At 40.4% G+C, this 24555-nt stretch overlaps 1 protein-coding gene across 2 annotated transcripts in view; it reads left to right on the plus strand.

The window, feature by feature from the left end:
- Positions 1 to 3491: 3491 nt before the first annotated feature.
- GRM4 (glutamate metabotropic receptor 4) overlaps positions 3492 to 24555 on the plus strand; it is a 355948-nt gene continuing 334884 nt past the window's right edge. For both annotated transcript variants that reach the window (XM_034414637.3, XM_034414638.3), the window contains exon 1: positions 3492 to 4456. The gene's annotated coding sequence lies outside the window, so the exon portion shown is untranslated. The remainder of the gene's footprint in view (positions 4457 to 24555) is intronic.

A 24555-nucleotide genomic window follows, 5' to 3' on the forward strand; every position in this document is an offset into this window, starting at 1 on the left:
CAAGATTATTTTTTCTGATGACATTACTATATTACATATATAGGATTTTACATGGCCCCTCCTCCAGAGCCGTGGTGACTCAGTGTTTAGAATGAAATATTGCTCACCGACAGGAGTTCGATTTTGACTGACTCAAGTTTGACTCAGCTTTCCATCCTTCTGAGGTTGGTAAAATAAGAACCCAGATTGTTGGAGCCACTGTGCTGATTCTGTAAATTGCTTAGAGAAGGTTGTAAAGCACTATGAAGCTGTATATAAGTCTAAGTGCTATTGCTAGTGTTATTAAGGGAAGAGATGGAATAGATCCCTAGTGGGCAAAATCTAGCATTTGACAACCCATGATTTGATAGCTGTTTGATAAACCACTGCTTGGCAAATCAACACCTAACATTTGGTAATTCTCCTTGGGCATCAATAAAATGCTGAACTTTGACACAGATGTATTTTTAAAGGAAATTCCCTAATTCGTATAGAGAGTGTTAATCATCATAGCGGGGAGATCAGCACTGCATGGAATCTGCTGGCATTCCTCCTTTGCTGGCATTTTTTAAAAAAAGAAACAACATTTCTTTGTGAAGGCAAAATACAAAAGAAGCATGGAATATCTAGATATAAAAGTTGTACATAACATCAGGCTACATATGAGAAAGCTGCATATGAAAAAAAAGTAAATTGGAGTAGATACATCTCAGTAAAGTACACATTAGGAAGAGTCGTATAGAAACAAATCTTGGCACACTTGAACACAAAAAGCATCTACATAAGCAGAATATAAAAATGCATCTATAACACCGTGTATGGAAGAAAGGAAATCATTCAGTTGTGAAGGTTTCGGTAGTTCTTAAAAATTGATTTGATGGAAACAACATGTGCCATTGAAACGAAATAGATTTATAGTCATATGCATATTCCTGACTAGAGTTAGTATGACAAGCTGCTTAGCATGATTGATCCCAGAGGCTTTAAACTCATTTCAAAATCATCTAGGGGGAAGAACAACCCCTGTTTTAGCTCTTGGGGGGGGGGGGGAGAGTAGCAAATCATCATTCTATAACTTGATGTCTCCTATATAATTTTAATTATCCAAGACAGTATGCATTCTAAAGCATCTAGAGTACATCAGACTGAGGAACATTTTAAGGTATCCATGTTGATAAGGTACTTCAATCATGCCTCATTTCCTACTGGCATTCCCGTTACCACCCTGGTAATAGGTAAAAGGCTGATAGTCTTTTCCCTTGGCTCCATTTGCTTCCATAGAACCACGAAAGGGCTGCAACAATCAGAAAAATCACTGAAGAGGAAACATAATTTTTTCCTCTCCCTACTACATAAAATAGAATATGGGGATGGGAAAATATTTTTCGTCTAAAGCAGCAAAATAGCTTGAGCCATATCTGATGCAGATAAGTACACTAATAATGTTGATGATGCAAAATGTATCTCACACATCTGTTTCTATTCCTTGCACACAGCTAATTGTTAATTTCCAGGGAATTCTTTATCTATCAATCACAGCTTGAAATAACCAATCTTGATGATGTACCATATTTTGCATTATAGGAAAGTTATAATATGAACAGGTGAGAGAAATCCAGAAGGGACAATCAATGCCATTAATATATGGTCTGTGTCAGCAAGGAGTCAGTGGAGGAGGAATGTGATTACTTCAGGCTTCTTAAGAGCAGGAAACTACTTTGTTCTCTAGGCTAATAATCATTTAGCAATGATTGGGAATCAACCCTGCTTCTTCCTCCTTGCCTTCTAATTGCTTTTCAGTAGCTACTGATACCTTGTTGGACGTATGTTTCTCTCTTGTTCCATGTCTTGTAGATGCAGCCCAGTTTCCTCAAGCAATGTTCTGCTATTGATTTGAGAGATAAATGTTTTCTTACAAAGTCAGAATTGCCTTCGCTTGACATGTTTTACTAATGTCATTTAAAATTACCGAGTTCAAATGTTCAGCTGCCTTTGAATGTAAAACAAAACGGAAGCTGGTGGTTGTTGTTGTTTTCTACTGTGCAAAATGCACACTGCAGTTGTTGCTGGCCTAACTGCCTCTCACCCTTGATCAGGTGACAGTGTTGAACATGCTGCAGATAGATTTTCATGACCAATTTATGTATCAGTCATTATGTTGATAGATTAGAGTAGTTAATTCTGTCAATGATGATTTCTAAAGGGTCCTGTTTTGGATTAATTAATAGGTCAGAGTGACTATTTTACAGCCATTGGGGCCTGCCAGTGAGTTTTCTCATTACCGTAAGATGTGTTACAATTGAGAGCTCTGTTGACCCTGCTGTCGTGTGTAGCTTTGACTATGTAATGCACAGTGGAACTTCATGGTATATGCAGTGAAATACAACAATTTTGATGATAAAAGTCTGAGGTTTGTCATGTTATAATTACAATAAGGTAAGAGAGTATTGTGGACAAACAGGGATATATAGGCCTCTGAAGCTCTTTTTCCGTGTGTGTGTGTGTGTGTATGTGTGTGTATTTCAGAAGGAACAACAAAGTTGCCTTTGTGGTTCCCTAAAGAACAGGGTATTATTTTTCTTTAGCTTTCTTCAACCTGGTCCCTTACATAAATATTAGGTTGCAATTCTGGTAGTTTCAATTGGTATTTGGTAGACAGAATGGGAAAGTCTATTTATATAGCTTTATTTTATAATTGGTAAAATAAAACTTTGGAAATTGTTTTTAGTATGGTCATGTTCCATAATGTCTAAGTCTTAAATAGACTCCAGGTTTAATATTTTTATTAAATATTAACAAATATTTAATAAAATATTTTATTTTACAGTTGTATGGTCAACAACTGACCATACTGTACATTTCTAAATTGGTAAAGTTAAAGAGAGTTAAAGATTGCATCATAGTTATCATAATAAAACCTTCCAAAACATTTTAGTCTATGTTTACCTCACTGAATCTAATAGAATAGTTTTTCATGTGTAATATTATCTGTGCTCCTAAAAACAGTGACCATGCCTTCACGTGATTCATTTATAATGCTTATTTTACACATCTAAGTTTTGAAATTTAAATGAGGAGAGTCTTGAGTTCTGAAAGGCTGTGTGTGTTCTTTTTAAAATTGCATTCCAATGCAGGTAACAAAGAGCCTTGTGGTATTTTAGACTAACACATTCATTATTATATATGCTTCCATGGACTAAATCTCTTATCATACAGAGTTGAGTGCACACACACAAACTTTCTAATCTGTGGAATAGAAAAACAACAATGTGGAATGACATGACTTCAAAAAGGATCTTGTAGGACTTCGTTTGCTGTAATATCAAGGTGTACTAGTTCTTTAAAAGGCTGGCAGAAATCAAAGCCTTTTGCTTAGCAGCAGATCCAACTGCAAAACTTACATGCCTCCCTCCTTTCTGGCTGCTGTGCATGCTGTTCAGCAGATGTTATCAGACTGAATTTAGTTTTGTGTGATGGTAGATCCCCTCCCTCCCGCCCCATCATTCATTTTCTCCCAGTGTCTATCTTTTCATCCAGGACCAATCTCCTTTTGCTGCTATCCCTGAATGTTGAGAGGAGGAACCGTTTGAAGGCTTTCACCCATGAGAGAAAAGGAAGATTGAGATTCATCTGACACTACAAATTCAATCCCTGCTGGCAAGAGTTCTGCTACTTTATGTGTGTTAAATTCTAGGATTTCCTTGAAACTGGAAAAGGCAACTGGATCTGGAAGGTGTATAGCGGCAAACAAACCCTGCCTCAGCATTGCTGGCTACGGAATACAGATTTTCTTCAGCGGGATTCATAGAGGATAACACACACACACACATTCTCTCTCTCTCTCTCTTTCTCTCTCTTATCCAGCTTCTTAGCGACTGGCTCTAGAACGGAAGATTCTTTCAGAACCATAAGCCGAGGACAGCTCCTCGGGGCTAGCCTAAGCGAGGCACTTCGGGGGGTGGGGGGGAAGCTTGCGTGTGCTGTATGTTGCGGGTGTGTGAGCGTTTCGGGGGGTTCAGGAAATCAAGCCCTCAACAATACCCCTTCATTATCAAGTGGTGTAAGAGGAAATCAGGAGACCTGCAACAGCCACAGGAAAAGCTTGCTGAGTTCCACACAGAAGGACGGGCATTCTGCTACCTTCAGGTGAATGAATGAACCATTATATACCTGTATGTATAATCACCACCACGAACTGCTTCTTAAAGTATGCAAGACCCATGCCCGTCCTGATTTTGGACCGAAGGAAGAAACGAAAGTGAGCTTTTTGGTTTTTAGACTGAAAGAAAAGGAGAGGGAGTTTTAAAGAACACAAAACCTTAAGGAATTGAGCAGCACAAGAACTGCAAATAGCTTCTTGCCAAGCTTCTCCGAAAAGTGAAGCTTTTGTGAACTGGGGTAATGTGGATTTTTTTTTTTTTTTAAAGAGGAACACCGCGAGGAGAGAATTTTGCAGAGCTTCGCCTAATCCTTAAGGGTGAGTTCTTCAATTTCCCTTTGTATTAGTGAATGGATAAATCCCTTGAGATTGGCTGAGAAATCGCTTTCTTATCCCAGCAGTATATGTCTGTCTGTCTGTATATCTGTCTGTCTGTGTACCTGTCTGTCTCTCTGTCTGTCTGTCTCCATTAAATTTGAACGGCTGGCGATTTTCTTGTATTGTAGGATTAGTAATGCTCTACTCTTTGAGAAAATACCACCTCACCAGGCTTGCAGTTAGCAAGAGGTGTGCAGTTCTGCATTTGTGCATCTTTGTAATGAGCTATTGTCGTCTCCCTCCCCCCCCCCCGCTTTCTTTCTGACTTTAGTGACAGGAGAACTCACCACATGCGAAGAACTTTGCTGTGTTTGAGGGCTTTGATGTTTGCAGATATGCTAATGAACATATCAGCACTGCCAGTGGGATTGGTCAGGCAATGAAATATGAGCACAAGGGTCCTGGTAATCACTTGCACTGAATCACTGAGATTGCAGGGTTGAGTGGAAAGGAGAGGTGGGAAAATATTCCCTTTATAAGGCGGTCAATCTAATAATCCTTAAAGAGAGATGGGTAGACCCAAGGAGAGCTGCAGAAAAGGAAGCCTTGTTCCATCAAATAAGAAAGCAGTGTTGCATTTTGCCCATTCAGTATTTTTTTTTAAATAATACATATACATTGAATTGTTTTTTTTTAATTTAAAAAAAAAATCATTGTCTTAAACCCTGGTGCTTTAAAAGGGTTCAAGGAGAAGAAAGTCTGCCTCCATTTGGGCTGCAGCAGGAAGACACTTAAACAAAACTGCTTTCCAAGCAAATAAATAAATGAAACCAGCATAATGGAGAAGGCTTGCTTTTCGCTGTTTGGTAAATACATGTTAAAAAAAACGTTGGAGGAGGAGGGAGGGAATAGGAAGAGGATAAGATTCAGACAGTGTTTGGATGTGATAGTACTTTGAGATGGTTATACAGTATGGTGGAGAGCTACAGTATTTCAACTGTTCTCCCTACCTCTCTTCTAAGTTAATTGCATTAATAATTTGCATTTGCTACCTCGCTTCCCCCCTTCCCCCAGCACTGTGGCTGGCTTTTCCCTTGATGCTTTATGCTAATTTGTCCTCAGACTAGATCCCCCCCCCCCGTCCACCGCTTTTACTATATATTGTAACTGGATTTGAAAATAATGGTTCTGATGTTTTGTTGCCTCAAAGATAATGCTCTGAAACACCTCTAGGCTATGATAAACCTTTGGCCGTTTTGCTTCAGTGACTGAATAGCAAAATCATCTATTTAACTTTTGTCCAGGATACACAGCCTGAAATTATTTAATTTTTATGGAAAGAAGATGAATTTGTATACTTTTCGCAGCAGGCAATGATATGCTAAGGTGAAGGATACCATTTAAGCAAAGAATTACCCTGTTAGTCAATGGGCAGAGCTGTCTAACTTAAATACCTATTTATTCCCAGCACCACTTTTGAGGGATATATTTTTCTAGATCTCTTTGTTGCTAACCCAGAAAAAAGTATGACTAACTTCTATTTGTCATTATCTACGCAAGTCTAAAGGTCTGTGTTTTCTCTGCAGGAAGTAAGTAACCACTGTCTATAATGGATCAGTTGGCATGACATACATTGATTATGAATTGGTGTTAGAGGGGGAAACCAAAAATCTCCACTTGATGGCGTTTGAAGATTAAGGGCATAATGTGAAAAACTAAATTGTGCCTTTTAAAAGTGCTGCTGCTTTTAAAGGGTTTCTAAGGATAGGAGACCAAGGGTTTCTTAGGATAGGAGATAGGATGCTTCTGCACCTGAGTCAGTCAAAAATATTGTGGTATTTTCCTGGAGCAGGATTGTTCTCTCTGCATTAAATTTTTCATGACAATTTGTTTGTTTATTTGTCTGGTAATAAGTTGTGCCCATTTTAGCCCACAAAAAAAAAAAAAAAAAAAAAGAGGCTATCAGTAATTTAGTAGAATTACTAAAAACTTTTGGTAATCACAAATTTTAAATATACCATAAGCTCCTGCTGGTATTGACTCATCTTTGGCATTGAGCTAAAAGAAGCTCGCACAAGGTAGAGCTGAAAGAAATAGCAGAGTGGATCATTTTCTGCATAGTTGATGGATAACGAGCCTCATGTTGTAGTGACATTCACGTGTGCCATAATTTCTACCTCACTTAAATTCAAAAGGTTTATCTGAACATGTATTATTTAATCAGTTCTACTATTACATTAAATAGAGTGCATATAATCTAAATGCTGCTTCCCAGAAGGAAGTTTTGATGCTTTGCAATAGAAAGCAGCCCTGCAGATATTCATTAAACTGTATTAGGATTACAGATAACTAACAGTTGGGGTATGGGTTGTTATAGAAGAAAAATACATCAAGGTTATTTTGCTTTTTAAAGACTTCAGCGTCTTCACAGGGAGCTTAAAGTTTCAATTCCACCTTTCAATGCACGTAACATGCATATTTCATCAGAGATGTTCAACGGATCTCTGAAAGACTCAGAGGAGGCAAATTATTGGTTACAAAACTCTTACCAGCCTTAGAACAAATCCAATGAAGAAACATTAGTTCTTGTGGATTGTAGCACACTGAAAGTTGCCCAGGAAAGCTTTATGAAAGGTGGCAAACATTTCTAATAAACAAATAAAGAGGGACACAGATGTAAACAAAGATAACTAGGAGGTGATATGATAGATATCTTTAAATATTTGAAATGCAAAATCTATTGCTGCAGAGTGCAAAACCTCAAGTGAATGCATTTTGTATATAAGAAACTTGATTTTGCATAAACACTAAAGTTCAACAATGGAATAAAGTATTGTAGAATATTTATTTATCACATTCATATGGCTGCCCATCTTACAGGAATGACTCTGGGCAGCATGCAGCAATCAATAAAAACAACGAATATATAAAACATGCTATTAAATATTTATAAAAATATAAAATCGTTATTAAAAATGAAAAGACCCTATCAAAATTTAAAATCCAAATGCCAAATAGCAAAAGTGAAAGATAACCTACAATGAAACCATCTAAGAATATGGGATATTCATTAGATTTTTTAAAAGGAAAAGCTGAAGATACTATTTTCCTGTCTCAGTAGAGCATGGAATATAAACTCTTTGATTGTCCCCTCCTATGATTCTATACTGGCCACCTGGTCACTCCAGACCATATTTCCATTCCTGGTATATTCAGCCTGATCAGCATTAGAAGATGAATAGAAAAGCTCAGCAGCATTTGCAGGTGGTATGTGTGTATGTATCAAAATCGGCAGGATGGCAGACAAAGTGCTATGTTGCCAGCCAACACAGCCAAAAGCCAAATCATTTGAATGTGTATGAATCATCAACCCAGGTATAAAAGAAGTGGAGCTTCCATTGCACGGCTCCATCTACCATCTTGCTAATTTTGTAAGATGCTTCCCGCTGTGATGCCTCTAGAAAAGTAGAATAAGTATAGAAGCAAAGTCACTATCCTGGTGACTTAGAGGTTAGAGGTATAATATAATTTCAACATGAGACAACTGTGTGCAAAGTGGGTGAGCTACAAATGTCTGTATACATATCTACCTACATTCATGCATATTTACAGATAATTTGTGTATAGTATTCTTTGGCTGGTTTCTGCTCAGTGATATGCTGAAAGGCAACCAGGGGGTAATTTTCAGGGCCTCTTCCACTGCCAGAAGCTTAGAACCATTGTAAGTGGACACCTGAAGGTTGCAAACCTTTGTAATATGTTACTGAATAATCCAAGCATTCTTTCAGTCCCTCTTTTCAACATTTTATGAAAAAGAAAGCTACTGGAGAAAAATGAGCCACTGTTTATAAATGCCTATACTTTGTTCTACCTGGGCAATCTTTGCTGGTCACTTGAGCATGCTCAATGATGCCTATGATTAGCTTATAACAATAAGAAAGCTTTCTCTCTGAAATGTATGTCTCTGCATCCACAAGCATTACACATCATAGCCAGACAAGAAACTATTCTCTTGATATATTTTCTACAGAAAATTTGCCAGCACTGAAGCCTGGAAAGAGAGTGCCAGATATTCAACATGTTGTTAACCAGAACTCCCTCTCGGTCTCCCTCTCCCCCCCCCGTCTCTCTGTGTGAGATTCATCCTTTATTAAAAAAACAAGCAAAGAAACCTGGACCCTTGAGATTTCATGGTGGTTCTTTGCAAGGTGGGTGTCTCTGTCATTTGAAAAATGTGCTGCTCTAGTTAGCAGGAGGCTATCAAACATTTATTTCAAGAGTTCACTGCATTTGGCAAGAGCAGAAATAAAGGCCGACTTTCACCTTCTTTCTTGCTCCCTCTTCTGACACTAAGATGCATTGGATGGGTTTGTTTTATTAGCACATGTTCACTGCCAGAATAACTCCACTCCTCCTCTTGCTACTCTGCCTGCCATTTTTACTCTGAATTCCTGTGATGTGCCCATCATGATTGCTGAATTATCAGTGCTTTTAATTTTCAATGAAACAGGGGCGCATGAGAAAATAGTGGCAGAAGGCTGGGAGGAATACTGCGTAGAGCTAAGCAAAGGCAAATTGAGATCTGTGCTACCACTCAAGATATATCCTAATTTTCTTCAAAGGCATGGAACTTTAAGCCAAAGTCTTGCTAACCATCTGATTTCAGTGGAGTAATCCACTTTAAGAACTGATATTGTGAGGTAACTGATTGCCAGTCTCAACTGATAACAAGTTCTCTCCTGAGTCCTTGAATTTTCACAACAGATATTAGCAGCAGGATCAACAGGCCAGATCGACAAGATGTTGATCAAAAGATCAACAGGACTATATATCACGTTCAATGGTGATAACTGGCCTTCATGGGGTTACAATTATATGAATATTCTTTCCAATTGCCCATGCCTATTTATTTATTTATTTATTTATTTATTTATTTATTTATTTATTTATTTATTTATTTATTTGATTTTTATACTGCCCTTCTCCAGCGGGACTCAGGGCAGTGAACAGCCAAGGTAAAAACATAGCATACAAAAATTAAAACAGTTTAAAAGATATTAAATAATTTCGGCCCACAATTTAAAACAACCCAGTTAAAATTAATTTCAAATTAAAACCAAAGGTTGGGATCAAGCCAGCCCGGCTAGATGAAATAAGTGAGTTTTAAGGGCCCGACGAAAAGTCTGGAGGTCGGGTATCGTGTGTATCTCTGGGGGTAGGTCATTCCAGAGGGCTGGTGCCGCCACAGAGAAGACTCTCCCCCTGGGGGTCGCCAGCCGACATTGTCTGGCCGACGGCACCCTGAGGAGGCCCTCTCTGTGTGAGCGTACTGGCTGGTGGGAGGCAGTTGGCGGCAGAAGGCGGTCTCGTAAATATCCAGGCCCTAAGCCATGGAGCGCTTTAAAGGTGGTCACCAACACCTTGAAGCGCACCCGGAAGACCACCGGGAGCCAGTGCAGCTCACGCAGGAGAGGTGTCACTTGGGAGCGCCCTGTCGCTCCCATTATCCCCCGCATGGCCGCATTCTGCACCAGTTGGAGCCTCCAGGTGCACCCCAAGGGGAGCCCCATGTAGAGAGCATTGCAGTAGTCCAGGCGGGAAGTGATGAGTGCTTGAGTGACTGTGCGTAGGGAGTCCCGATCTAGAAAGGGACGCAACTGGCGTATCAGGCGAACCTGATAAAAAGCCCCCCTGGCCATGGCCGTCATATGCTCTTCTAAAGACAGCCGTGTATCCAGGAGGATGCCCAAGTTGCGAGCCCTCTCCATGGGGGCCAATGACTTGCCCCCAATAACCAGCAATGGCACCAGCTGGCTATATCGGGAAGCCAGAAGCTACAGCCACTCGGTCTTGGAAGGGTTGAGCCGGAGCCTGTTTCTCCCCATCCAGGCCCGCATGACCTCCAGGCACCGGGACTTCACTTCAAGGGCATCGTTGGGGTGGCCTGGGATGGAGATGTACAGCTGGGTGTCATCAGTGTACTGATGGAACTCCACCCGGAAGCCACGGATGATCTCACCCAGTGGCTTTACATAAATGTTGAACAGAAGGGGTGAGAGGATCGACCCTTGCGGCACCCCATAGACAAGGCGCCTTGGGGTCGACCGCTGCCCCCCTGCCAGCACAGATTGCGACCGGTCAGAGAGATAGGAGGAGAACCACCGCAAAACGGTGCCCCCCACCCCCAACCCCTCCAACCAGCGCAACATGATATCATGGTCGATGGTATCAAAAGCCGTTGAGAGATCTAACAGGACCAGGATAGAGGAGCAACCCTTATCCCGAGCCCTCCAGAGATCATCCACCAACGTGACCAATGCCATTTCCATGTTGTACTCAGGCCTGAAGCCGGACTGGAGCGGATCTAGATAGACAGCTTCATCCAGGTACTGTGGAAGCTGCTGCGCCACCACACTCTCAACAACCTTCGCAATAAAACGAAGGTTGTAGACTGGACGATAATTAGCCAAAACAGCCGGATCCAGAGAGGGCTTCTTGAGGAGGGGCCTCACCACTGCTTCTTTCAAGGCGGTGGGCAGAACACCCTCACTCAAGGAAGCGTTAATAATCCTCTGGAGCCAGCCTCGTGTGACCTCGGGCCCTGAGAGTCTGTGCAACCTGGGGAGCAAGAAGGGCTATGGGGACCAGGGGGTGCCACCCCTTGAAGATAGCGAGTGTGCGCCCCCACCACGTGATATGGCCCCCTGCTCCCGCCGTATCTGCCCCTCCCACTCAGCGTATTGATAGAAAAGCCCTCAGCAGAGTGAACTCTGATACCCCCCTTATCCCCGGAATCCGCATCCCCCGTGGCCCAACTGGCAGCCGGGCCAGGCCCCTCTCCCTTTGGGTTATCCCCCAAACCCACACAACCCTCCCGCCCCCTAGAACCCCTTAAAAATCTATCTAAAAATTTCCCCAAAAAACCCCTCAATCCCCTTTTTGCGACATGCCACCTCTCGGGGTTCCAAAACCCATCATAAAGGTAGGCCCTCAATAGAGTGGAGGGCTACACCTGCAAGAGGGGGGAATCTCACAGCGCAAGAAGATCCAGTGTGGTATACATCCCCACGTGCAATGATAGAGGCAAAGAGCATAGTCAGGGGTCCATGTAATGGATCCAAAGAAAGATGTAACATGCAGCCATTGTTCAGTGAGGCTCCACTGGTATCTCCACTGTCCTCTCACGATAGTAGGAGGGGTCCAGACGATTGCATCCAAACGGGAGCGATATCCAGCCCGCCCTCTCACGGCGGGGCCCCTCAAACGACCATAGATCGAAAAAATGCTCCTCCCGATGGCACAATCATGATGTAACAAAAGACCCCCTCGGCAGTTGCTTCACTGGCTGTCCATGGTCGGAGAGAGAAATCTTATCAATCCGTCAGTCACCTATTGAACTAGGTGTCAAGAAATCACACCTGTATTATAACCTTGTTTAAGCATATGGGAGAATTAATTTGATACTAAAAAGAGTCTTACAATGATTGGTCCTTTCCCCCCCATTCTGATGGAACCAAACAGGTTTTATAATAAAGTTTAGCCAAAGGAGTGTTGGGGTAGTGATGGGGATGAAACTAACAATGTAAACAAATTGGAATATTCTGCAGTGGTAAGACTATCCTAGCTCTCTCAAGGATTAGTGCAGCTGGAGAAAATGGTATCGATCTAAAGGAGGAAAAACAAACCCTGACACAGCTCACAGTTTGCAGCCACATAAATGAGGTAGCATCTCCATCCGTTTATACTATCAGCATGGGAAATCAGGTTATTTAAGATTAATAGATTTTAATCACATTATTGGCAAGTTTTATTTCTGAGAGGAAATAAAAAATGCACAGCGAAAGTGCAGTCTGTAGGTTACAATGTGGTCCAAAAAAATAGAATTCCTAGCATTTATTCCATATTAGATGTGAGAAGCATTATTATAGAAGGATTGTAGTGGACTCTGGGATGATTCTACACAAAATGTTTCCTAGTGAACAATTTACTACGTTTATTTCCATCTACCTTGTGTTGCTGCTACTCCATATATCACACAAACACAAGTTTGTAGAAATCTGCAACATGTTCAAAGCAGTGGTGAAATCCAAATTTTTTATTGCCAGTTCTGTGGGTGTGGCTTGGTGTGGGAGGAATGTGACTGGGTGGGCGTGGCCAACTTTTTTTTTTTTTTACTTTTAAAAGCATTTAAAAACATTTTTTGTACAACCGTAAGAGATTGCAGAAAAAATTGCTTTGGCCGAAGAGGTTGTAGAAAAAAATGCCTTTAAAAGTAAAAAAAAAAGCCTCTGATGATCGCATGGCTCAGCTGGGCATGGGGTGTGTGTGCAGGGATTTTTACTACCGGTTCTCCGAACCACCCACTGCCATTGCTACCGGATTGGGCGATCCGGTCCGAAGTGGAAGCATTTCACCACTGATTTCACCCCTGGTTCAAAGGCTGAAACATTGATGTACATGCATTCACTATATACACAGTGATGTTTGTGGGGGATGCATGCAATTTTTTTTTTACAAGGAAATGATTATCTGGTATGTGTGACAGCAGTTCTGAGGGTGACTAATAAATATCACCACAGTATCTTTATCCTCACTGACACAAGTATAAAATAGACAAGCATATATTTCTACTTCATATGCATTGATACTTTCTGCAAGTTAAGTATTTGCCATACAGTTCTTTGTTTCAGTCTTCTCACGCTGAGAACCACACTTGTATCATTTGGGATTAGGGTTAGTGCGTTAACTTCAATAAAATCTATGTGTGGAACAGCAGAAACAAGGCCTCACAATTTATAGTACATCTTGTGTGATAAAATGTTCAAAGTCTCCAAATCAAAGCAGAGGTAAAATGTGTTGTTTCTTCATATAGATAGAATAGTTTGGCCTCTTTTGCCCCCATAATTCAAATAGCCTTCATGATGCTTGTAAATAATTTCATTTCATATTGACATCAAAACAGTATGGTTTAATTGGAGTTATTATTTATTTGCACCAAAAAGCTAGGTTTTCCACTGCCATGCATGAACATCCATGAAGTACAATTATAACAGTAGCTAGATGCAACCTGTCTTTAATAGATTTTTAATTGGGATATATGTGTTGAATGATGGATACATATATATTGCTTCAGCTGCCATTTTCCCAGAGGGATTTATAAGTGCCTGGCAAAATAAATAGAAATGGCCTTTGATTTTGTATAAGGAGGGGTGAAGTGCTATGTTTCTTCTTAGTCTACAGCTATGGAGATCCTATAAAGCAACTGTTTGATGTTGCTGAACTCTGTGATGGATAATGTCTATTTATTCTAGTAATGCTGGGACACTGTGATGGACCAATTTACTCAGCAATTTTATTGGGGGGTTGGGGGATGAAGCGCTACTTATCATTGTCCAACACCATTCATGTTGGCCTTGTCCATAGTAATGGTAAGAAATAGCTATGTACTGGAACTTAAGTCAAACACCATGCAACAAGAGTTGCTCAGGATGATTTCATGAGAGAGATAGTGCTTTGTATCATCAGAAGCAATTGAAGTTCTCCTTGGATGTTTATGTTGCAAAAATCTGAATGGCCATTAGAAGACAATATAGTGATACAGGAAATTCTAACTCTTGCTGTCACAGAGTTTGCTGTCAGATTCAAATTCTTTGCTCTTTGCTGTCAAATTCTAACCCCTTCCTGTCTCTTCTTGCTGAATCTTTGCTGTCATTGAATAGTGGGCTAGTGATTTGTTGCTCAGATCTGGGAGCCCTACCGTAATCGTCTCTGTTTCAGTAACATTAGATTTTATAGAACTAGTCTTCTATAGTAGCTGGAGAAGCCACTTTAAAGAATACCAGGTTAATATTATGCTCTTTGATGTGGTGCTCAGTGGGAGGTACTCTAGATGGAAAAGGAAAAATTCTTGGAGCGATCTATACTTACACTATATGATTTGTGCTCTGAAAAGCAGTGTGGTTATCTAGTCACCATGGCGTAATGTTTCTTCCCCTTCTCAGATCATTCCATTAACATGTCAGAATATGCCACAACTCCACCTGACACCTGAAAAACCCACCAGAGAATTTCCAGACTAGTATATAAACACCAAGATAAAAGATGCTTCAGTCTGAATATGCCTACTGCTTGATCGATAGCTCTCTTTTCCTGTGAAAACAGCAATCCAAATTATTGTCTTTCATGACTGCATTGCTGAGCGCAGATAATGAATAATATATGAAAATATTCAGGTAGTATATAAAAATATACTGTAGAGGTTAAGCCAAATCATTTTACAGTATCATATTCCATGCTACAGGTATTCATACAATGCTGTAGTTACTCAGAAGCTTAAAGAGCCACAATAATTTGGCAGATTTCAGAAAACTGTGTTTTTCTGTTACCTACTACAGCACCGATACACTCTTTCAGCTTAGTTCTGCAAGAAAGTTAAATGGTTCAAACTTTATAAAAATATATTGAAAAATCAAGGCGGAGCATTTGAATATATGGTTGAGTCTGAAAAGGCTATTTACAGCTCTCCATCTGTATCTGTACCAGCAGCCTTGTTCCGTTTCATTTAACTTTTAGTTTCTCGCTGGTCTGAAATCATCTTTGGCATGTTTCCCACTTCTTCAGTGGCATGGTTTTTAAAAAGAATTAATACATGCTGCATTTGCATAATTATATCAGTGCACAGATACCTCTCCAAAGATTTGATCAAAGAAGCTAGAAAAAGAAAAAATATATATTAGTGAGGGCTAGAGAGATAATCAAGCAATATTTCTAGGATTGTGGAATGTTATCTGATATTAAGATTCTTAAATAGATGCTTTTTGTTGTATTGTTTTGGCTGGACTTGAATATTTCTTCTCTAGCGGACATCTTTTTTGTGGTTTGGCAATTCTCTGTCTATGGCACATCCTGATCTGGATTGTCTCCATGCCTGGAATCTAACAGCAAGTTTAGGCATACCCAAGGGGGCAGGGGTGGGGGGGGGAGTGGGGAGAGAGAGGGAGGGAGGGAGGGAAGGAGGGAGGATGAGATGTTTAAAAATAGATGCTCTAGAGCAGGGGTCTCCAACCTTGGCAACTTTAAGACTTGTGGACTTCAACTCCACAAGACTTAAAGTTGCCAAGGTTGGAGACCCCTGTTCTAGAGCAGTGTTTTTCAGTCTGGCTGGGAAATTCTGGAAATTGAATTCTGGGAATTCTGGGAGTTGAAGTCCACAGATCTTAAAGTTGCTGAGATTGAGAAACACTCTTCTAGAGAATGAACCTATGACCTCCTGCATGATATGTTGCACTGTTGAATATTACACCTCTGCCCATGACATAACACAATTTATTCTGGTAACTTTTTCAGTTAAAGAAAGGTTTTGCCTAATAAATACAAGTTCTGGGAAACTCAAACCTGACGTGCTAAATTAATCCTGTTTTCACGAATACATTTTGATATGGTAAGTCTATATTTGATGCTATATGGGAGCACTGCACAAGTGATACGTCTCAAAATTTCTTCACATTCGTTGTCATAGGAAAGAAGAAGGTAGAGATATGAATTGTAGTATTGTCTCTGAGAAACTGAGGCTTTATGGTGGGAATAAAAGAAGATATGGAAATATTTTCTTATGAATGCCTGTTCCAATGTGTTTTGTGTAGTGGTGAAGGTGTGGGCCTAGAAACCAGGAGACTGAGTTCTAGGCCTCTCTTAGGCATGGAAGCTGGTTAGGTGGCTTTGGGCCAGTCAGTGTTTGTTGTGGCCCACCAGCGGTCTGCGCGGATTGTTGCTGATCCCGACAACGAGGAGGCTGGTGTGGTGCTGCGCCACCAGCCTGTGCAGCCAGCGCTCGAGTTGGACAGCGAGGAGGCTGAAGAGGATGTGGTGCCAGAGGCAGGGATTCAGTCAGGGCCTTCAGAACCTCCAGAGGCTCCTTTAAGTGCAGAGGATGAAGAAAAGGAGCCTCTTCTCAATGCACGGGCACGCAGAACTGCCAAAAGGCAGGAGTGGTTCCTCAGGAGGAGGTCTCCTCGAGAGTAAGGCTTGGGGCTAATTGGCCACTCCCTTAGCCTATTTAAGAAAGAATGCAGCTTGCAACAAGCTGCAGGAAACAACTTTAGTTTGCTAATCATCGCATTGGGATTTCTTTGCAACCTAGCTTCTGGTCTTTCTGCCCACTCCAGTAAGACTCTGACTATCTTATCTGTGGAATTCTGGCAGGCTGTTAAGAATGCTTATTAACAGCTGGCATTTGCTAAAACTGCGTTATTTGAGTAAACTAAGTTTTGTTCAGAGTTTGTGTGTGCTGTGTTCTTTGGGATCCATAGCTGGGGCAGAACAGTGTTTCCTCAGCTCACAAGGTGAAAATAGAAGGCAAAGTATGTGTAGCACCTTGAGTTATTTATAAAAAAGGCAGGATGAAGTTTTCCTCCTCCTCCTCCTCCTCTTCCTCCTCCTCCTCCTCCTCCTTCTCCTCCGGATCAGGTTAATGCTGATTTTATGCTCAACATTTTTTTCCTGGAAATAACCTTTAGACTATTTACACTTAATTAAATAATAATGTGCAATTAGTAGTTGGTAGGTTTACATATCCTTCTTACTGTATCTCTTCAATGTTATGGATCTTATGAATTAGGACTTGAGACAGAAGATGCAACTGACCAGTCCTATTCATGCAACATTCTTAATGTTTAAGTTAGTCAATGCCCTATGATGCTCCCACCAGCTATTGTGTTCTCACCAGTTAGTGGTGACAACAGAGAGATTAATTTTAGTGTAATTTTAATTTGCATGTGTTGAGATGCACCAGACCAGAAGCAGCTAACATCGCCCAGCCTCCTTTGTAGTGGATGAAAAGACTTTGAAATGACCACATCCTGATTCTCTGCTGCTTATATGGAAGGATGAGTAACTGTCCATTGAAGCAGCTGTTTCAGTCAGTCATGTTGTAGAAATGGAGCTACATCATTGTTACTATTTCTATCGTATTATCTATTCAAGACATTCTAACGTTGATAAGGAAGGATATGTTTCTGTAAAGTATGCACTATTTTAAACACAGTGTCTTTTGGGAGTTAGATCAGCCTAGGCTTCATGAAAAGATAACAAGTCAGCACTTCATCTACTCAAGATTACCCACAAGTTTCCATTTTAATATATCTATTTTCAATGTATTTTTATAGTTGTTCAGTGGGTAAAAATAAATTCTACACAAAACAGCAGTGCTCCTATGTCATTTCCTATTTTGTCTGATAAGCTGTATTGCTTTAGTGATGCTGCCACCCTTACTGGCCAATGGCTTGGCTGAAATTTGGAAATGGAAATTGTTCTAAAAACCAAATAATGATTCAACAGAATAATAGAACATTAGCAGGAACTAGTGGGCTTATTTAAAAAAACACTTAGGAATTAAAACTACAACTTAAGTTTAAATGCAATAATCAACAAAATATTGATTTAATTATATAAACATATTCAGTCATATTATAATTTTAATAAAACAACCATAATTCATATACAAAGATAAATTGGAATAAACCAACCAAATTAGACAAAAATACAGAATTGGTGCTGACTTAGTTTATTGGATTGAGCCAGGGGTGTACACTGTCACGGTTCCAAGTAATATGTTCTGTCCCCATCTCACACACACACACAAATAGTCAGCCAGGAGTTAAATAAAACTTGCAGACAATAAATTCCTTTGATAACAGGATTGGCAGCAACCCAGTAGCTGCTTGCCAAGAACTTTACTCACAGAGGGAGGTGTTCCTCCTCCGTCAGATAAACCAAAACAAATACATAAAGCCACAGAATTGTCAAGACCAGTCGGTATTAAATCCAAGGCAGGCAGATAACGTAGTTTCAGAGATACAATGCGACTCGCTAGTTGTTTAGTTTTGTCCGTCACAGAGCCTGAATGGCCACCACACCCCCTTTTATCCCCTGTGGGGTGTGGTCCAGTGACTCAGCTTAATCTCTGGCATGCCTCCTTTTCTGCTGCGTGTGCTTGTCTCTCCGACGCTGGCTTGGATCCAGCCAAGACTTATCTCCGTCACTGTCCGACTGCGACTGCTCGGCGATACCTGGCTCCTGGCCAATCTCTTCTCCTTTGGGAGACACCTGAGGCATTGCCAGAGAGGAGGGTCCTGGAGAGAGAGGCCTGGCCAACTCCTCTCCTTCACTTTCGGAGCTTTCTCCCTCTGATAAGATGGGCTCGGGGGGCGGAGTCACAACATAATACGCCCATAGCAAACAAAACTCTGAGGCAGGTGAGTTCCTCAAAGAATAGTTTTATTGGACATATCATATTGGCACAGGCTGGTGAAAACTGACTCTGAATGTTCTCGCAGTTTTCACCTTAATTAAAAGTAAAAGTTTTTCCCCTTTCCCAAACAATCAGTCACATGGTCCAATCAAGGTGTCGTCTGGTTGCCTGGTAATGTCATTCCTCCTCCCTCTGGCCACCTGTGGTAATGTCCTTGGTTCCTAGGAGAAAGTATTTCGTTTTGGCTACAAAATCCCAGTTATTTCTATTCCCCCCTCCCTCTCTCTCAGCTCCAGTGTGGCAACAATGAAGTTTCAAAATGGCTTTGGTCAGGCGAGTTTCAGGGATGACATACACACAGGATGGTGTCAAAATGTCAAGGTGGCACAGTTGCAGCTGCTCTCTTGATTTTTTGATCCTGCCCCTTACGCCAAGGAAGTTCCTGAACTGAGCTAATTTCTAAAACCACATGGATCTCGGGGTGTTTAACTGAACTGCCAATCATTATGTCTAAGTTTGGTTACATTTGATTTTTTTTCCCTATTGAGATTGCAGCATGCTTTACTTAAGTTTAATTGTATCTTTTTATATGGCTTATTTTAATGATGCTAGACAATTAGATATAACGCATTATATTGGTAGATCAACTTTGCTTAATTTATTGGCCAGAAGTCTCTTCACGTTTAATGCCTGAAGAGATATCTCCTTCTGATTATAGTAAATGAATTACTAACATCATATACAAAGATAAACATTTTTCAAATGTTGTAATTGAATTTTCTGGCTGCACGGAATCCAAAAGTTAGATCCAAAAGTTCAACAGGTCTCTTCTCAGTCTTCTTAAAAGTCCCCCTTGACGCTTTTACATGAAAAAGGGGCAACGTAATTACCAAGTAAACAGAAGTATAGAAGAACTGAAGTCATGCTAGGTGGCAGTATATACCTATCTTTAATCTTGATAAACTAAGCAGGATCTGACCTGTTATGTACTTGGATGGAGAACACAGGAAATTCAGGGACTGTAGCCACTTTTTGGCAAGAAAAGTGCATGGATTTGTCTATAAAGTCAATTTTGTGTTTGACTGGAAGACTTTACTGTTTACTGAAATGGAGAGGATGTTTTTGCATAGCATGATGTATAGGCGATGGCAGTATCCATAATAGCAGTCACACACACTCTTTTCTTGACATTTACCAGCTCTAAGGCAGAGTTTAGAAAAATAATTTGGGCACATCTTTTGCATTTAAAATGTTCAACTGACAATATTTGATGGTTTGTTGACTGTACGCTACAATACAGTACAATTTGGGCTACTGTTGTTGCATAGAAATTTGTTTGATGGCCTGGAATGGCACAATAACTAATTTTCAACAGGGGGCTCCCAATGCCGATATTTGCAATTATTTTAAGCACATAAAACAAATTTAACTCAAAATGCGACCAGCAGCCTGTTTTTGTGACATAAGAATTCAATGTAACTCTGTAAACACACACCTGTACAAATATAACCAACCTTCATTTTATGCATTTTAATTCAATTACATCTCTCTGTACTAAATTGCTTCATGTATTCTTTCTCTTTTCTCCTTAAGAGGTGTTTTACAAAACAATGTACTTTTTAGTGATAAGCAAAATTCAGTTCAGCATACAGGAAAAACAGTATCCAAAGGTATTGTGCAGATTGATCAATGATTAATTCCTTTAAAAAGATTTCTGTATGAATAGCAGTTGTGATAAAATCAATAAATTGGATAAGAGTTTATCTAAAACAAATTTTATACCAGATAATTATTATCTCAACCCATTTTTGTTGTTGAACAAAGGGTGTCACCCAGTGGTGAAATCCAATTTTTTTTACTACTGGTTCTGTGGGCGTGGCTTGGTGGGCATGGTGTGGCTTGTGGGCATGGCTTGATGGGCATGGCAGGGGAAGGATCCTGCAAAATCTCCATTATTTTCCCACTCCAGGGGAAGGATCCTGCAAAATCTCCATTCCCACCCGACTCTGGGACCAGCCAGAGGTGGCATTTGCTGGTTCTCAGAACCTGCTGGATTTCACCCCTGCTTTACAGGTATATTTGGGCCCTTTAATACTGGGTTTCTCAACCTCAGCTACTTTAAGATGTGTGAACTCCAACTCCCAGAGTTGAAGTTCCCACATGTTAAAAGTGGACAAGGTTGTTGTGGCCCGTCAGCGGCCTGTGCAGTTAGTAGCTGATTCCGACAGTGAGGAGGCTGGTGTTGTGCTGCGCCAGCAGCCTGTGCAGCTGGCGCTTGAGTCAGACAATGAGGAGGCTGGGGAAGATGTGGTGCCAGAGGCGGGGATTCAGCCAGGGCTTTCAGAACCTCCAGAAGCTCCCATAAGTGAAGAGGAAGAAGGGGAGGAGCCTTTTCTCGATGCACGAGTGCGCAGAGTTGTTAAAAGGCAGGAGTAGCTCCTCAGGAGGAGATTTCCTCGAGAGTAAGGCTTGGAGCTAATTGGCCACTCCCTTAGCCTATTTAAGGAAGGATGACGACTGATGCAATTTGCAGGAAACAACTTCATTCATATTCCTTCGCGTCTTGATTCCAGAAACATTTGATTCGGCTCTTGTTTATCTCTTGTCAGTTTTCCTGCAAATTGCTTCTGGGCATTCTGCCAACCACAGTAAGATTACAGTTATCTGAAATACTGTGCCTCAGAATTGAGTTATTATTCTATGGATTCTTGTCGGCTGTTAATGAAATTAAATTAACAGCCCTTGTTCAGAAAAGACTGATTTAAACTGTATTTGTGTTCGAACAACTACTAAGAAAGCTCATTAGTAGTCCTTAATTAGTAAACTAAGGTTTGTATGGACTTTGTGTGTGCTGCGTTCTTTGGGGTCCTTAGCTGGGCAGAACAAAGGTTGAGAAATGTTGTCTTGAAAAAGAATCCAAATTGCAAAAGAGATGCTTTCTTCTGCGTCGAAAGATTTTCCCCAAAGATTTCACCACATATCTGGAGGGGAGTTTGGGAAGAGTGTATTAAGAGAATTGGAACAAATGGGACATTTGGGGAAAAATTCTCACTCAACAAGGAAAGCTAAGTGGAGATGATCAAGTCCTGCAGAAGTGGCTAAATGGAGGGTAACACTCACCAAAATCCTCGAGGCCAGACTTGCAGGAGGCTGCTGAGAAGCGGCTTCATTATGGTGTTTCCAAAAGAAAGAGCAAAAACAGAAGTTTGAGGCTTTCAGGCTTCTACCGTAAGTCTTGCATCGGAAAAAACCACGTCTTCCAACCCGCCCCCTTTTCTAACCTTTGGGGGGGGGAATCACCAGGAGCAAATCAATTGCACCAGAAAGGGGGAAGTTGCAGGCTTGTAACCAATGGCAGGAAAAGACCAGAGGGAGAGTTATTTCTTTACTTTTCCTTTTAACTTTATTGTCATTGTATGTGTATACACAGTATACACGGATAGAAATTGGAGCAAGTCTCTCACTTTTCCAGTTCATTTGATAATGGCATTGTTCTCTTGTAAGTGATAGTAGGATTTCAGAAAGCGGCTTTCAGATCAATAGCCATGCTGCTGTTTTCCCATCCTGAACACAATTTAAGTTATTTTCCAAAAGGGGTTTATGAGTGTTTCTAGGTGCATTTCTTTCTTTCCCTTTCTTTTACCTTTTAAAAGCATTTTTAATTACTGTTCCGGAGAACTGGTAGTAAAACAATGCTTAAAAAGTAAAAAAAAAAAAGTTCTGAAGATCAGCTGAGCAACACGCGATCGTCAGAACTTTATTCTTACATTTGTTTTTTGCTACTGGTTCGGCGAAGCAGTAGCATTTTTTACTACCAGTTCGTGAGAATCAGCCCGAACCGGTAGCATTTCACCCCTGGTGTCACCTTGTTGAAACTTGGGAATTGTGTCAGATAGGTTAAATTGTTAAAGAATTCACAGAAATGAGCATAAATACTTTGTTGCACAATGTGACTAACTGGAACTGGGCTAAATTAACAGGTTGTTCCTAACACTCTCAGAAAATCCATAGGCAAATAAATATGGCTTCTTGGCTTTTTGCTGGCAACATAGAAATGAGAGAAAAATTACCATATTTTTCAGACTATAAGACGCACCAGACTGTAGATTTAGAGGAAGAAAACAAGAAAAAAAAAACAGTTTTTGGCCTCCGTGTATCGCATTTTCGCCCTCCCTGGCCCCCAGAACAGGTCAAAAACAGGCCCACTTTTGGCTTCCTGAAACCTCTGCACATCCCATTTTCGCCAAAAATGCACCCATTTTTGGCCTGCAGAGTGATTCTGGGAGCCAGGGAGGGTGAAAACATGATGCATGGAGGGTTCGGGAGCCCAAAAACGGGCCATGCGGAACACTGCAGAGTGTTTCTGAGGGCCGGGGAGGACAAAAACATACCATGGATGGTACAGGAGCCCAAAAATGGAGCCATTTTTGTTGAAAATGGGCCTGTTTTTGGTGAAAACAGGCCATACGGAGCACTGCAGAATGCTTCTGGGTGCTGGGGAGGGTAAAAATGCGACATGTGGAGGGTTCGGGAGCCCCAAAATTGGCCCATATTCGGTCTATAAGATGCACTGAAATTTTTACCCACTTTTAGGGAGGGAAAAGTGCATCTTATATGCCAAAAAATATGGTAATTTGTTTGCCCCTGTTTTTTAAATATTTTGAAAGCTTTAAAAAAAATATACATACTATTCTATAGGATAAATATAGATGATCAATATAAATGATAGATATGATAGATAAGATATGATATATATGTTATGATATGATATATTTTTTCATTGGTGTTAAGGAGGGAATTACTCTAGCTCTGGGGCTATCATGCACCTGTACCAGGTTGTCTAAAACCAAAAGGATTATTGGTCAACATTGTCCCTCAGCCCAAGTGAACATGAGTTCTTGTCTCTTCAATGATTGAATGGGGCTTCTTGAGTTAGATCTCCTTCTCTGACCCTCTTCACTCCTGAAAAGGGAGAACTGACTTGAACATGAAAACAGAAATTTGGAAAGCCATAAACATCTTCCTGAAATCCGTAACAAAGCAGGTTGCTTTTTGAATTCTTTACATATTTTTATGTAGCAACTGATTTTCCTCTACATCCTCAGATCAAGCATTTTCTTATTATTTACCATAAAGCAAATTCAGCATGATGTAAGGGTATCTAATGTTACTCCCAAATGCTTGTGGAGACTCCTCACCTCCCTCATTTTATTGTTTGCCACAGCATAATAATCTAAAATTCAAATCCTGATGGTTTTCTTGGCCATTGAAAGATAAATAGGGGAGAAATCAGTGCATTTTTCACTTATATAAGAATTTCATTTCATAGCTAGTTAACATTATTAAAATATATATTAATGCTCAGGAGAATGTGTCATATATGTTAAATAATATTGATATTTTTTTTAATGAGTACTCAGTTGGACTATGAAGTTGGGTCTACTCATTTTTCAGAATTGTTCATTAGATACATTATTTTCTACAGCCAAAGTCTTTACACAGCACATCCAGAAGTTTAATCTATGAGATGAGATGTCACTGTGAATATCTAGCCACAGCTTTTACAAAGCTTGAAGGTATTTGTAATCTTGATTTTTAATAACCCAACACGTTTTATAATATTTAGGTAGCTGATACTTCTAATAAAACCCTTTTCATGACTAGATGGTCTTGTCTCCTAGAAGACTCATGTCAGATTTTTTTTTTTGACTCAAGCTAAGTATAACTAAATACTCAATAGGGTATTTCCAAACCAATATCACTTTTGCAATAAGCTGAAACTGCAAACCTTCAAAGTTATTCAGCTTTTAGTCTCTAATACTTCAGACTTTCTCTTTCTTTCAGCTCATTT

Source organism: Pantherophis guttatus, chromosome 3 (assembly GCF_059756535.1).
Source record: "Pantherophis guttatus breed Tessera chromosome 3, ASM5975653v1, whole genome shotgun sequence".
NCBI lineage: Eukaryota > Metazoa > Chordata > Lepidosauria > Squamata > Colubridae > Pantherophis > Pantherophis guttatus.